This window comes from Cryptomeria japonica, chromosome 7 (assembly GCF_030272615.1).
Source record: "Cryptomeria japonica chromosome 7, Sugi_1.0, whole genome shotgun sequence".
NCBI classification, from domain to species: Eukaryota; Viridiplantae; Streptophyta; class Pinopsida; order Cupressales; family Cupressaceae; genus Cryptomeria; species Cryptomeria japonica.
In genome coordinates, this window is record NC_081411.1 from 599,606,941 (window position 1) to 599,622,753 (window position 15,813).

Consider the following 15,813-nt stretch of genomic DNA (forward strand, 5'->3'; position numbering starts at 1 on the left):
TCTCATCACACTTCTGAATGTGTTTCAAATATCCCTCTGATTTGTAGGTATTTGCATTGTAGATAATATCTCTGACCACAAACTCCAAAGTGATTAAGTTTTCCATTTGCTTGATTGTCTTTCTCATGTCAAGTACATCAGACCAGGAAATGTTAAGGGAAGCACTGAGAAGCCTTTGGCACTCCACAATCCATTTATCCTTATCCTTAATCTGTCCATTCTGATCTCCAATTTATGGAAAACCATGTTGTACTATTTCCTTACATTCATTAAATTCATTTTGCAATTATGTGTCAAAGTCTTCATGCTTTTTCAACAGCTTTTGTATTCCTTTAATGACTTCAACATCTGTATTGGCCATTGTCTTATCATGCAACAAAGTTCCTAGTCTGTTATAAATCCGGTTGTGAGATATTGCATTATCCATATTCTTTTGATAAACAACCCAAAAATCTTCAAGGAAACCCTGCAATTTTTCAAATCTCTTAGTCAATAAAACAGAGGTTGTGTCAGCCCTCACACTCTGCATTTGCCTTTTCAACTTTTTATTTTCCAGTTGCACTTCCTCACATTTATTTTTCCACTGAGACCCATCATGGATTTGTGGCACAGGTTGTCCTCCTCTTTTTAGCAATTCTTCATATAATCCCTTGTACTGATCTCTTTCTTTGATCACTTTGACCAATTGTGCTTTATTAAATTTTGAAATATCAATACCCATATCAACAGTAACAATGGGATCTACTTCACCAACTTTCAATTTCACCATGTGACCAAAGGCTTTATCCACATCAATGATTTTTGGCCTCTTATTTGGAGGGTAAAGAGCCCATAAAAGAAAAGCCTCTTCATTTTGATCAAATCTAGAGCCGACATACACATCATTTACCCCCTGAATATCCAATTTAAAATCCGTATTCTCATAATGTAACATGCTATCAAAAATAAATGATGCACTCATGTCCCATCCTAGAAAGATGATGATGCTTGCTTCACTAAGAAGTTTTCTTCCCCTTTGAGGGGTTATAGTGGTCAATTCTAAATAGATTTCTTCCTTTAGTTTCCCCAACAGTTCTGATTCTTTTTCAAGGGTTACGTTTGGGATAGAGTCTCTCAGTTTTTTCCCTTTGAAATTATATAAAAAGGATTTAAATTCTTTTGACTTAATAAAAACATCATCAGACACAAAGGTAGAATACTCATCGTATCTTGCATCACTATCGATGTTCACCCTGACAACAATTTGATCTTGCAAGTCTAGCTCTTCTACTATGTCTGGTACTTGATGCTTAGATATCACCTCAACTTCTTCAGACTCACCTTCACTCTCTTCTTCTTCAGTTTCCATTTCTCGCAATCTCTTTTTCTTTTCTTCCAATTTCTTATTTAATTCATCAATGGATGTCTGGGCCTCTTCCTCCTCCATGTTTCTAAACATGTCCTTTGCTTCCAAGTAAACATGAATATAATCTCCCAGATTTTGACTTTTCTTGCAATTGTGAATATATCCCTCAGGGTCATAATTTACTCTAACAACATATTTGAACAAATTTTATTCTTCAATCAGTTTCCTATTAATGGCTTCATAAGCCTTTGTTGATACAGTGGTACAATCCCCCAAACTAAGAGTCCCAAGTAGGAAAGTCTGCTTATGCATACCTCCAAAATGTTTGGCATTCGAAACACTTAACTGTCTCACAATCTCTAGATAAGCAATTCTATCTAGTACAAGTTTTGGCAACAAATATGGGGTCCTTCAAAACCATAAATCCTGAAGCAAGTAAAATTCTTGTGAACAAACCAATCACCCCAGTTGTGATTGGCAATACCTCTTTCATAAAAAACAACAGGTCTAAGAAATATTTTAACTTCAGAGGAAATAGATCCTTCACACGGGATACCATACATCTGGTATAATGGCTTTACTATTACCTCTTCAAACTTGATGTAGTTTGATTTCACATATCAAGAATCCTAAACTGATGTCCACATCTGTACTGATTGTTCTTTACCTGCTCTGTCCATTGTGTTCAATTTTAAATTCATTGGCCACATACCCCTAAATCTTCCATAAAATAAAATCAAATGCACTAACAACGAGCAAAACTTGAAAGTGGGATCCCTATTATCTCTGAGGTTCAAGAAACCTTCATGTAATTTTTCTACAACATAAGTAGCATAATCAAAGGGTCTTGGCTCATACATCTGTACATTTGCTACTAACACCAGCAGACCAATATTAGCTACATCAGGGAACTCTATACCTCCAACATGTTTGCATGACATATAGGTGTACTATAAGTAGTGTTTGAAAATGTCCATGTTGAATGGGGGACCATCCTCTTCGGTTAGAATGCCCTTCTGAACCCTATGGAAAGGTAAGTTCCACCCTTTATAAGTAGTATCCATTTTAACAAATTCCTCCTCTAGTTCTTCAAACGACAATGGTACATCAGGGTTAGGGTCTAAGCTAAAAACTTCATCTATGGTGCCATGACTAAATCTGATAAACACTTCACCATTTGGAAACTAAATGCATCTCTTCACAGAATTGTAATTTTTGACCAAGACTTCCATCAATCTGATATTTACAAAAAAATTTGGAACAACTGGTTTACCTAAGTTGGTTATCCATGGGTTACAAATTGGCACTTCTCTGTCCTTTCTCGGAAAATGAAACAGGAAGAGTTCATAACCTCTCACCTTTTTCCACACATCTCCAACCCCTTTAAACATATCCTCAAGCTGGTCTTTTCTGGGCAAATGTTGTTTTGACCTCCTTGATTTTGAACCTGGGGACTACAATTGATCAATTATATCTTGATTCAGTTTCCGTGCAGGAGGGACTTTCATTGTTTTGGATTTTTTAGATGTGGATTCAGAGCCCTTAGCACTTCTCTTTCTTTCTGATGAACTTGCAGCCTCCATGATGCGTGATGAATTGTGAGAAATAATTCTCACCTTGTGTGTTTTTTACTAAGACGCAACCTACATTTGGTTCTTAATTTGCCTTGTGTGATCCATCAATCTATTTAATTGCACGCATTAAATAAAGGTTGCTTTGGTTTCATTTTTGAATTGCATCTATAATGGCTCATCGGTATATGATTTCCCAATGAATTACTCCCTTTTCGCCATCGGCAATATTTCATTCCTTAAGTCACTTTGTTTTTTATTGGTGTGTGTCTTCCCGAACCCTCCATCGGGTATCGACATGACCTTGAACAGCCTCTGTTGATAGTTACTTTTTCTTCGATGAATCTCCTACTCTATTATTTCCATTGAGCATCGGGATAGCTTACAATGTTACACCTCGATCTCTTTAAGTTGTACTGATGGCTAAGTCTTCTCTTCCTATCGGTGTAAGTCTTACCGATAGCCTTATTGGCTATCGGCAAGACAACATTCACATGTTTTGATAGCGAAAGTCATGACGATGATACTTTAGTAATGACTCGGTCAGTGTATATCCTCCCAATGTGTCTATCAGGTATCGGGATAGCTCCTATCCCCTTTTAGCGATAGTTAATCACTTCCTGATGACCTTTGGCTTTGCTAGGGTTCTTTCTTCGAGGTAGGCTACACCGATGGTTTGATTTGCAGACTTGTGGAGTTCTAGTGGACTTATTTCATTTCTCTTCACTTCTAGACATCCATACTCTCTTGTTGCTTAAATAAAATAGAGAAAAAAATGGTACAAAGATTAAGAAGCTACATACTCATCATGAGTAATGAGAAATAAACAAGCTTGTCAAGCTTGAAATCAATGTGTAAGGCTAACTGAGCCATTTTGTCAAAAGTTGTCAAATAGTCCTATTCAAATCCTGATTGTTCAAATAATGTAAATGTACCCATGGAAGGGTAATAAAGGTTTAATATGTTGTTTTGATTCCATTCTAAGGTGTTCAAAGTATCTAAGTAATGTTTAGTGCTCATTCATCTCAAAAGGCAAAAGTTGTCAAGGTGTCACTAAAACGTTGTAATGCAACAATGCATAAAATATTGTCAAATTGTACATTTCGGTCTTAGGGGAAGTTGGAATAGTTATAGAACCATGAGAGGCTATAAAAACCCTCATTTATTTGGATTGTGTGTGTGTGTGACAGAGTTGGAGGAAAATCTTGTAAGGCTAGATCAAATAAAGCCTCTGACTTTCACTTAATTATGCAAGGTTGTGACAGTTGCAAGGTTGTATATCAGTTTGAAAGTAAAACTTCCATGTAATTGTTTGTTGGATGAATAGGAAGGAAGTGAATTTCTATAAAGTATGTATTGGAAAATGTTTTTGATGAAGATTCAATGAGAAAATTGATATTTTGTTCAATACTTTTAACTGTTGTTTTTGACAGTCATGATTATTTGCTGCTTTAGATGTTTTTCCTAATAATATTTGGATTGAATCCAGCCCCTAATAACCTATTTGAGGTTGTAGAATGAAGAGTTATCTTTAATTCAAGATAGGTTTGAAGTTCATCCATGGATTATAAAGAAAGTTCTCATGGTTTTTGTCAAAACTGTCATAAAACCCTTGTTGACAGGGTTGCAACAAAAGAATTGATTATAACTCTTAATGTAACTGCTCAAGTTTCTTCATATTTTGGATTCTAATAGTCAATTCGATTATTCTTTCATATGAAGTTGGTTTCATGTTGACTTCTTCACAAATTCATCATTCCTAAGTTGATTCTATTAGATGACACAATAAAAAGGTTTCTCTTTTTTTAAAACTCAAATATTTTTCATCAACTTGCCAAAATCAAGCTTCTTTTTTAGCCAAGAAAACTATCTAAATAAAATAGTCTTCATAATTGAAGAGAGTCTAAGTTTCAGTAACATTTCAACTTCTATATAACTAGTTCTAAGAAGACTTATGTACTTGTGATATCCTTTTGCGTAGTTTGTGAAGGTTACGCATCGAAGTTTCGATAGCCCGACTTTTTTGTGTGTGAAGAAAGACCATGTCAAAAAATATCATCGAAGAACAAAATAAGGAGACAATTGCTAGATTGTGGTCTAACTTGAAAAGAAAAGGTGATGGAAAATGTTATTTTCCCTGCAAAATTTGTAAGGGCTTAAAGACTAGAAGACTTCTGATCAAAACAGCTAAGAAACATTGTAGGCAGCATGGTCACATTGAAGGGGGACATGATTATCATCCATTGGTAAGATGCTCATTATATCATTTTAACAATTTATATACATAAGAAACCACTTCATGATGAGATCATGATCATGGTTTATTTATGTTGATCATTTTTATATTGGTCGAGCTCCCCAAGGCACATGATATGGACCAACACAACCTGGAGAATATGTTTTTTGAAGTGGAGGAACATGGAGGTGTGAATATTGAAGCTAAAGATAATGATCCCATGGAAGATGGCGATCATATTATAGAAAACACAATTGAAGATGATGGTACAAATACATTGATCCATGACACATTTTGCAACCAATCATGATGATCAAGATGACTTTGATGTTGTTCATAATCTACATGTACTTGAGAAGGCATACGAGCCCCTTTATGAAGGCTCCCAAACAACTCTTCTCTTCGTTGTATTGTTGTTGGTGAACTTCAAGGTTATGAATGGTTTATCCAACATAACAATCTCATGTATGTTAAGGTATGTCGTATATGTCATTATAGTTAATAAAGGGTGAATCATGTACCATTAATATTATTTATATTAACAAATCAATATTTTGTAGATTGATAGGTGACTTTTTGTTACCACCATCAAATATTCTACCTCACGCATACAGAGAATTATCTTCCATTCTGAAAGATACTGGAATGGAGTATCAAGCAATAGATGCTTGTCCCGATGATCATTTAATATATCATAAACAACATGAATTTGCAACAGAATGCCCTGAATGTCATATCAGTAGATGTAATACCCTAAAAATGGTCATCTAAACCATGGGCCCCTAAGCTCGACAACATCATCAAGGTCCTAACCAAAGGCAATTAAATCAATCTTGAGCACGTTATTAATTCTTCAATCATCAAATATCACACGGTAAATCAATTACTCAATATTAATTAAATATTTATTTAATTAATTGAATTATTTCCAAGAATATCATTTTGATCAATTATCCTATTTTAATTTATTAAATATCCTTGCATATTTAATTAATTAATAAATTTGCCATTTAATCATGCAAATGGAATTAATTACAAAGCAAGAGTTGAATTGAAAATAAAATAAAAGAATTGAATTGAGAGAGAAATCAAACTTGAGATATTATTTCTTTTTCTAAATTTAGAACTTGAAATCAAAAAATCAATTTAATTGAATTATTGATTATTCTCTAAAATTGAAACTTAAAGCTTTTCAGAAAAAGAAGTTCGGTTGCATTAAAAAGACTCTTTTCTTGAATAAATAAAAGAATTATTTATTTTTATCAAAAATGCATGGAATTAATTTATTATTATTTCCAATGCAACTTGGACTTCTAATTTGAATACATTTCAATTAAACTATAATTGGAATCTATCTCAAGGTTAACTAAACATGATTTCTCTATTATTTTTAATTAATCCTAAATTGAGCTTTTTATAATTCTCTATAAATTCATTCTTCAGCTCTCATTCCAATTCACCCCAGAGATTTTTGAGAACATGCTTGGAGATTATTATCACACTAATTTCGCTCTGGAGTCATTGAAGATCATTGTGCTTTTTTAGATTACTTGCATCCATATTTTATTTTATCCATATTGCTTGAATTCGTTATTGCTTGAATTATTCATCCATCTTGCATCCATATAGTTAATATCATATAGATTAAATCCTTCATCTTGGTGTAGTCTAGTCACTGGTATTGCTTATAAAAATCTGAGAGCAATCTTATACTCACATCTTTTAGAAGGCAATTAGTCACTTTGTTATGGTTTATTATTTATTGATTATTCTTTACTAACCATACATGTAATGACTTAATTGAAGTGTTGTGCTTACAGCTACAGGTTCACTTTTTCACACACACAGTAGATATCGAATAGATCAAATAAAAAAAAAGGTGCCTCGCAAGGTTTTTCATTATATTCTCATTATTCTACGTATGCAACGATTATTCAGGTGCACTAGCTTGGCACAATTTATGGATTACCATGCATGCAATAGAAATCAAGATGACATTATTCGAATGTCTGCGGATGGTTCAACATTTATGGACATAGAGGAAAAGTAGCCACACTTTAAAGAAGAACCTTGTAATCTCAAGCATTCATTGGCAACGGACGGTCTTAATCCATTTGGAGAGATGAGATATGTTTACTCGGTGTGGCCAATTTTTGCTATCAACAATAACATTCCTCCATGGATGTCAATAAAGAGGGAGCACAGAACGTTGGTGATGATTGTTCTAGGTATTTTATCATTTAATAGTCATCTACATTTAATTATAAATATAGCAGTAAAATGGTCATAATAATTATGTAATGTTTTTGTTCATTCAACTAGGTTATTACCAAGTTAAAGATATGAATGTGTATATTGAGCCTCTTATTGATGAGTTGTTGGAGTTATGAAATGGTGTCACTATGTATGATGTCTCTAGACCAATAGGACAAAGACAATTTCAATTCCATGCAATGCTTGTATGGACAATACATGATGCCCTAGGGCTAACACATTTTTGTGGTATGTTACAGTGTTCAAGTTGCACATTATGATTTTAATTATAAAAATTAACATATTTAATCCAATTATACATTATCTTGTAGGTCTTCAAACAAAGGGAAAATTTGCATGTCCAGTTTGTGGTCCAAAGATGAAATCCTATCATTCAAAAATTTTAGGAAAGCAGGTGTTTGATGAGTATATGCACTTCCTTCACAGAAATCATAAGTATCGAAATACTGAAAAACATCTTTTCAATGGGAAAGAAGAGACTACATCAAAGCCATGAAGAATGACACCTTGCGTATGGAAGTTGGAATATAATAGAATTAATCATCAAGGTAATGTCATTCCATCTAATGGTTTATGTTTGGAATTTGTATTTTTCTATTGTGTTTTGTTTACTGATGATGTAATTGATGATCATGAAGGTCGTCAAGACATTAATGACCACCTTCCAAAGGGACTAAAAAGTTATCCGAGACAATTTAGTAGGTTTCCCTACTATAAGAAACTACAAATTGTGCATTTGTTTGATACTATGCATATTGGAAAGAATATAACAAAGACATTATGAAAAACATTGGAGGGAAGGCGTGACAAAGAAAAAATTGTCAAAATTTGTAGTGACATTCAGGAATCCAATCATGCAATAAAAAATTCCATTCAATCAAATAGTAATGGAGACTAGATTAATATAAGTGCCCTTCCTTGGTTATTAACGGACCAGCAAAGCAATGCTATAAAAGAAGTCATACGAAAAATTTGATTTCCCACAAGATTTGTTGCGAACATAAACAATCTCATATCAAAGAAAAGTGAATTTGGGTTAGGGATGAAAACACATGATTGGCATACCTTCATTAAGGTAATTCATGTTCTTGTGTATTTACTAAATATTTGTATACTACACATGTACTTTTTATTGTATTATGTTAGAAAACAATGAAAAGATCATTTGACAATTGTTGCAGTACATTCTACCTCTATCTCTCCCAAATAACTTTGACAATAATGTCAAGCAAGTCATATATGATCTTGGAAAATACATGAGGTAAGTAGTGATCTTTGTTCAATTTGTTGTATAGATAATATATTTGTGATTTGTTTTACTTGTTATGTAATATATTGTATATTATTTTGTAAAGTCTCATTTATATATTTTTGCGTCTTGAATCTCTTCTAGGTGGTTGTCATCTAAAGAAATCCATAAAGAAGATAAACTATTGGAAGAGAAAAATTCCTCATTTAATGTGTGAAATGCAAAAGTGTCTACCTTCAACTTTTTTCAATGCACAAGAACACTACCTCATACACCAAGTTGAGGAGATTGAATTGTGTGGACCTATACACACTAGGTCAATGTGGATGGTTGAGAGGCACTTGAAATTTTTGAAGGCTTTGGTTCAACAAAGAGCACTTCCTGAGGGTTCTATGATGGAGGGATATATGGTATACTAGACTATGGTGTACATTGTTGAATATCTTCCTAAGTTTACAGTATAGATCCACGCAAATCGCATTTGGGATTCCAACCCCATTAACAAATTCAAAGGGGAGTACTTGATGGGGAAAGGTAGATTGAGGAAAGTGAGAGGTAATTATAAGATGTTATTGTAGTTAATTGATTCTTAATCTTCTAAATAAATCGGTTGTAAGTCATCTATTAATTATTTGTATAGTTGGTCAAGAGTGGGATGCGCTACATTTGTATATTGCAAAAAATCTTGATTGGATGACGGTGTGGATTGAACGATGTCAACATTCTGGTCACACATTAACATGGGAAGGTGTGGCTTCATTGGTTAAAGAAGCTCATCGCAATGGAGATTCCAATGTTACACAAAGGGAAATTGATTTAGCATATGGTTTAAGAGATAAACAGGTATGTATAATTTTATTAATCGCCCATATGTTTATCAACTCACAATGTAATAATTTTAACATGTTATTGTAGGTTAAACACCACAAGGCTATGTGCTGCAATGGTCATAAATTTCTCATCAAAAAGTTGGATGACACAAAGAAAACTTGTGATTCTGGGATAACTGCAGTCTTTGAGGTGACCAATATTTCATCTAGAAACGACATACATCCTCAAGAGTCTCGAAATCGATACTATGGAATTTTGGATGATATACTTGAGTGTGACTTTAATTCCTTCAAATTAGTTATGTTCGTCATCAAATGGTATAAGGCTATGACTGAATAAAAATGATCATGATAGAATTGTTATTGAACATGATAATGGATTCACAATGGTTAATACAAGGTCATTTGAGCCAGTTGGGGATGAGCCCTGTGTTCTTCCAAGCCAATGTGAGTAGGTATTTTACTTAGAGGTTCCACATAATCTGGGTTGGTCATTTGTTGTTAGACATGATCCAAGAGGAAGGTTGATAAAGTATAATGAGATGGAAGAAGAAGATACCGAATAAGTAGAAGATGATGTAGATGGTGATGATGATGATGATGATGATGATGATGATGATGATGATGATGATGATGATGATGATGATGATGATGATGGCGATGGTGATGATGATCATGATGGTCATGATGATGAGTTAGATGAAGAAGAAGATAAATGACATGAATGAAATGTATGACATTTTTTGAACTTTGTGTTTATTTATGGAATTTGGACTATTTATTAGTTGTGTGATGGATGGTGATTTAAAATACAAATGTGATGGATTACATGTTTATAATGATACATTTGACATTTTTTGAACTTTGTGTTTATTTATGGAATGTGGACTATCTATTAGATATGTGATGGATGGTGATTTATGATACATATGTATTGCATGTTTATGATGATACATATGTGATGTGTATGATGCTCAATTACATATATAATGATACATATGTGATGCTTATGATGCTCATGATACATATGTATTTATTGTTTATCAAATTACAAATGTAATGCTTATGATGCTCAAATGTTGGTGCTCATTTCATGTATATATTTTGTGTGATGTTGCCACCCTTGGTGTAAATAGGTAATTGAATATAGACATCATCAACCCTTTAGTTGAGGATCCTGCACAGTCTACATAAAGTAAAGGTAAGGAATAAAAAGATATACAATGATTATGATGATTGCATATTGTTCATGTTGTGTACTATGTAATTTTTAGTATATGTATCATGTAATTTTTAGCTAACATAAGATAATTGAATTACATATGCAGGAACCTGAACCCCTTTGATGAGGATCCTGCACAATCTCATGGATCAACAGGTATAAGTCAATACACCCTATAGAAATAGTTTATTTTTAAAAAATTACTAGGAAAAAAAACTTCCTCAGTTCTTCAAACCTCAACATTATCAACAAATCTAATACAGATATCAACACTTGAGGCCCCAGTTGGACTTATTAAATTTTTAATCTCAACGTCAACTTCGTGGCCAACCTCTTCATCAAAATTACCCTCATTTGCAAAATATCTATCTCATTACCAACTAACTCTCTCATTTGATGGAGTGCAGGTACCACCAAATAGGTATTTGTCAAATGTGTCTTCCTCAAGTGAGGGAAATGTAGGAATGGTCGATGAAAGTGAGATATGTAGTAGGTCTAAAATAGGGAGATCAACTATAGGTCAAAAGATTAGAAGAAAATTCAATAAAAGCATGGAATTTTTCCTTGCTCAAGGGGGTCATGTTCTTATGATGATGATACCAAAGGCAACATTGAGGTGCCCTTGAGGTACAAACATCTAGAGAAACAATGGGTACCCAAGGAAGTTCCTCCAATAAACACCATTTTTTGGGTTAACGAGAGGATATATCGCATAGCACCTTTGTCATTACATAGTTTGGGCCTATTTTCCATGGATGACATAAAGGTCTGTTGCAACAAAGTTACTGAATTGATGGAGTCTTATTGCAATTACAAAAACTGGATGCATATTGTTCGATATGAAAAAAGTATGCATAGATATGCACTGTCAACAAACTATATACAATAGAAAGATAATGATCAAAGTAAACGAGTGGATGTATATAGTGATGGAAGGCCAAAAGCAACAAAGAATATTGCAGGTTTTATAAATAGTACGTGACCTGGGTCAACTAATAAGCAACCCAATTGCATATTTGAGGTGTGCAAAGTAAATCATGTATTCGTATGTGTGATAAAATCAATAAGTGCAGGGGAAGAGCTGCTAATCGATTATGATTTGAATTGTATAGATACAAACAAAGTTACTAACATGGGGGTGGTACATACTATATACCATTTAAACCAACCTCCAATTAATGACTCCAATATACCATCTTATTATTAAGTTTTTTTGCTAAGTCTATTGGTTTCATTTCGCTAATGTGTTTATATTTTTTCTTTGTCACAGGGTGACCTAGATTCGTCACATAGCACAAACAGGGATGTAGGTCCCGACACTTCTACCGAGCAGGTAAACCTCATTGTAATTGTACAAATTAGGTAGAAGCAAACTGTTACATTATTATGTTATTTTCTTGAGTGTTTTGGAGTAATTTTGATAGTGTTAATAATATTCTTGTCATAGATGGATGTTCGGGGAAAGGGAAAGGAACCTCCCTTACATCAACACCTCAGCACAGTATTAAGTGATGAGGACTATGAAATTTCCACAAACCCTGTAGAAGTGATAAAAATGTATATCACAAAAATTAATAAAGAGATTGTTGCTTTGGTATGCACGACCCCTCAGACTGGTGAGATAAAAGATAGGGTGAATCAATTGATGCAAGCAACAGAAAACATGCGAGTAAGCAATAATGAAAGCTTTAGTTATAACAAAAGTTCAATAATGGTTTATATTTTATACTCTTTTATGTCACTTACTAAAATATGTACATGTTGTTTTTACATAATTTCTTGTGTCATCATCAACTTGGTGGACATGATCAGGGTATTGCAGGTGATGACCATGTTCTATACATTAAAACTACTCCTTCTTTGGATTTGTGAACTTGTTTTTTTAATGCCAGTGATATTTACACAAGCCTTTCCCTATCTATACTATTGGTCTCTCTTTAGAATGAATAATAATAAGTTTTGTGTGTATATATGATTGTAATAATAGTTTATTAAACTGTTAATAAAGTATTTAGTTGCACAATTAGAAGTTTTCATTTGATCTGATATGATCACTTATATTTTAATTTACTATTATTAAATTATATTTCAAAGTAGGGACATTACAAAGACCAATAAGACAACGTGAAGTTTGACAACATGAGATAGCACATTGAAGCAATCTAAATAAATAAATTCCATGGACTATCTTTTGTAAGGACTATACTAGTTTATCACTTACGCTGCCCTCTTGTCACAAATTTCCATACCTTTGTCCTGCATCAAAACCTACCTTCCTTATTCTCCTTCATATTGTTGTATCATTAAGATTACCATCGAGCACTTAATAAAGGTTCATATTTCTTTACAACTCTCAATAAAGGTTCATCCTTGTTTACAATTCTTGTAGTTTTCATATATTTAATGTATTATTCTTCAGGTGCTGTCAATGTTCCTGTGGAAAGGCCGCCTCATTCGAGGTTATCCCCATTTGTATTGCCAACTACAATGTCGACAACAGGTAGCATGCATACATCCTCTATTTCTCGTCATGTTAACCTGCCCACTGTTGGTAGATCCCTATTTTGCTCTCTCTTTTATTATGTGTTTATTTCCCTTGAAGTGTTCTTTCTTGGGGGAATTTCATAGTGGATTCATTTTCTGTAGCAGGAGATGCACATGAGGATGCACCAGAGGCAAATACTAGTGATAACATACCATCATTTTCTCGATCTTCTTGTATTGCTAGTATGGGAACGTTGCAGACCACATTGGTTTTGAGCGACGAAGAATTGATTCCCTTGAAGATATAGAAGGTTCCAGGTACTTTAAAATTATTATCATATATAGTGTAATTGTAATTTACTTACTAATCACTCGTTTTGGACTAATTATCCCATGATTTTTTTGTAGGAAATGATATTTTTTATAAAAATTTTAATGACATTGCATTGCAGATTGTTGGTCCCACCATATGTAAAAGGTGGAACATCATATGTGAGCTAATCTTGATCCACTATTTTTATTTCACATCATTTTTAGAATAGTTTTCCTTTGATCCATTTCTTGAACTATACTAAAGGTAGCTTCAATTTATTTTTGAATCTAATAGGTTTGTTTTTGCTTAAAAGGTGGAATGACCAAGAAATGGGTTAAAAGATGAATTCACAAACCATATGGTTGAGTTGTTTGGAAACGACACATTCGACAAAACCAAGCTCCTTGAAAAAGCTAGCACATATCTAAAGTATGTGAGGGACCAATACAAGACACATTTAGAGAAGAACGTAAAGCATGAGCGTCCCCCCATGATTTCAGAGAGGGAGTGGAAGGACCTGATTTTGGATGCAAAGGAGATAATTGAAAGGAAAAAAGGAAATACACCACTAGACGTTAGAAGAAGGTATGTGATACTATTAAGAATGTAATTATGTACTAATTACTCTTTATATTTATATAATCTAACATATTTCAAACTTTTCATAGATTGAGTGACACTTCAAAGGCAACCAAGGCAAGACAAGAAAAGCATGAGCAACACAAACTTGACTCTGGTGGTTATATGAAACTATTTGCAAGAATTGTAAGAATCAGTAAATGAAAAATCGCATCAAAATATTTATAAATTGCAAACAATTTTTTTTTTATCAAACAATACAAGCAAAATTCACGATACTAAGCAAAACTATAGGGCTCTGATTTCAATAGAGCGCCCACAGAAGATGGCAAGAGAATTGCCTACCAGCAAGGCTATACAACCATGGCTAAACGACTACAAGAATTGAGTGGGCAAACACAAGATTATGGTGCATCCATCACACAGGTAAATAAGCTATATGAAAATAATTTCAAATTGAATACCTTACCAATAATCTATTTGATGTTAAGTTCCAACATAAAGTGAATTTATTTGTTTGAATTCAGCAAACAATTATAACAATGTGCATGCCATTGGAATGCAGCCTGATAATCGTGGAACACAACTTCCACATGAAGGTCTGGATGTGCATCCCAGTAGTGGAGGTATTCATTTGCTATTCAAATTTTTTATGTAATTACTTTATTTTATTTTTCAATAAAAGTGGATTACTCCACTAAACTTTTTTATTAATATTTTTTACTTTTTACACAAGATTCAAAGAGCATACCGGAGGAAAGAACCCTGGGAAGAAAACCTTTGGTCACAGCTCATAAAATAAACCTATAGTATCTAACGGATCAGTTTATACACCCCGCCCAAAACCACATACAAAATGGGGTCACAACACATATAATATCAGTTTTGCTTTGAGCCCATATGACAATTTGCCAAAAAAAAAACCCATCAAATAATTTTCAAATGTAGACTCCACAACTGCTATCAATGGAAGAAGACAAAATTTTCCAAAGCCCTGTGCCAAATCCTATGAGCCAAAAACCTTCCTGCCAAAAAAGAAAGTATCAAAAAACCTTTGGAAAAACACTATTGTATCAAATACCATGAGCTTGAACTCTCCTCCATACAACAAACATGAATACTTGAAATGAAAGGGGAAAGCGGGAATAATTATCATCATAAAATTTTACATCTACATTACTTAAGAAAATCATATAACTATTGCTGCAAACCTTCCCATACCCTAGAAGGAATTTTCTCAAAACCCACCTCTCGCTGATTAGCATTGCTATCAATGGCTAAATTTGCCAAATAATCCACAATCTTATTAACTTCTCTATAACAATGGGATACCAAGAAAGATTCAAACAATTCTAAATTTTTTAAAATGGGATCAAGTATATACTGCAAATTCCAACAATTCGATTTCTTTTTCATAACACATTGAATATGTAATAACCCACCAAAATTGATCCAACAAAAATTGAGTATATTTTTTTTTTTCCTTTATTATGTTTTATTCAATTGCATACTCTGGGCATCCATCCAAATAGGATTAGGCATTCATCCATTCGGGATGAGCTTCTAACCATATGGGTTAGGCAATTGTCCATACGGGACGTAAATTCCATCTATCCAATACGGGATAGGCATCTACCCATACGGGGTAGGCATCCATCCAAACGGGATAGGAGATGCTCTGGCCAGAGACTTAGACTCATTGGGACCATT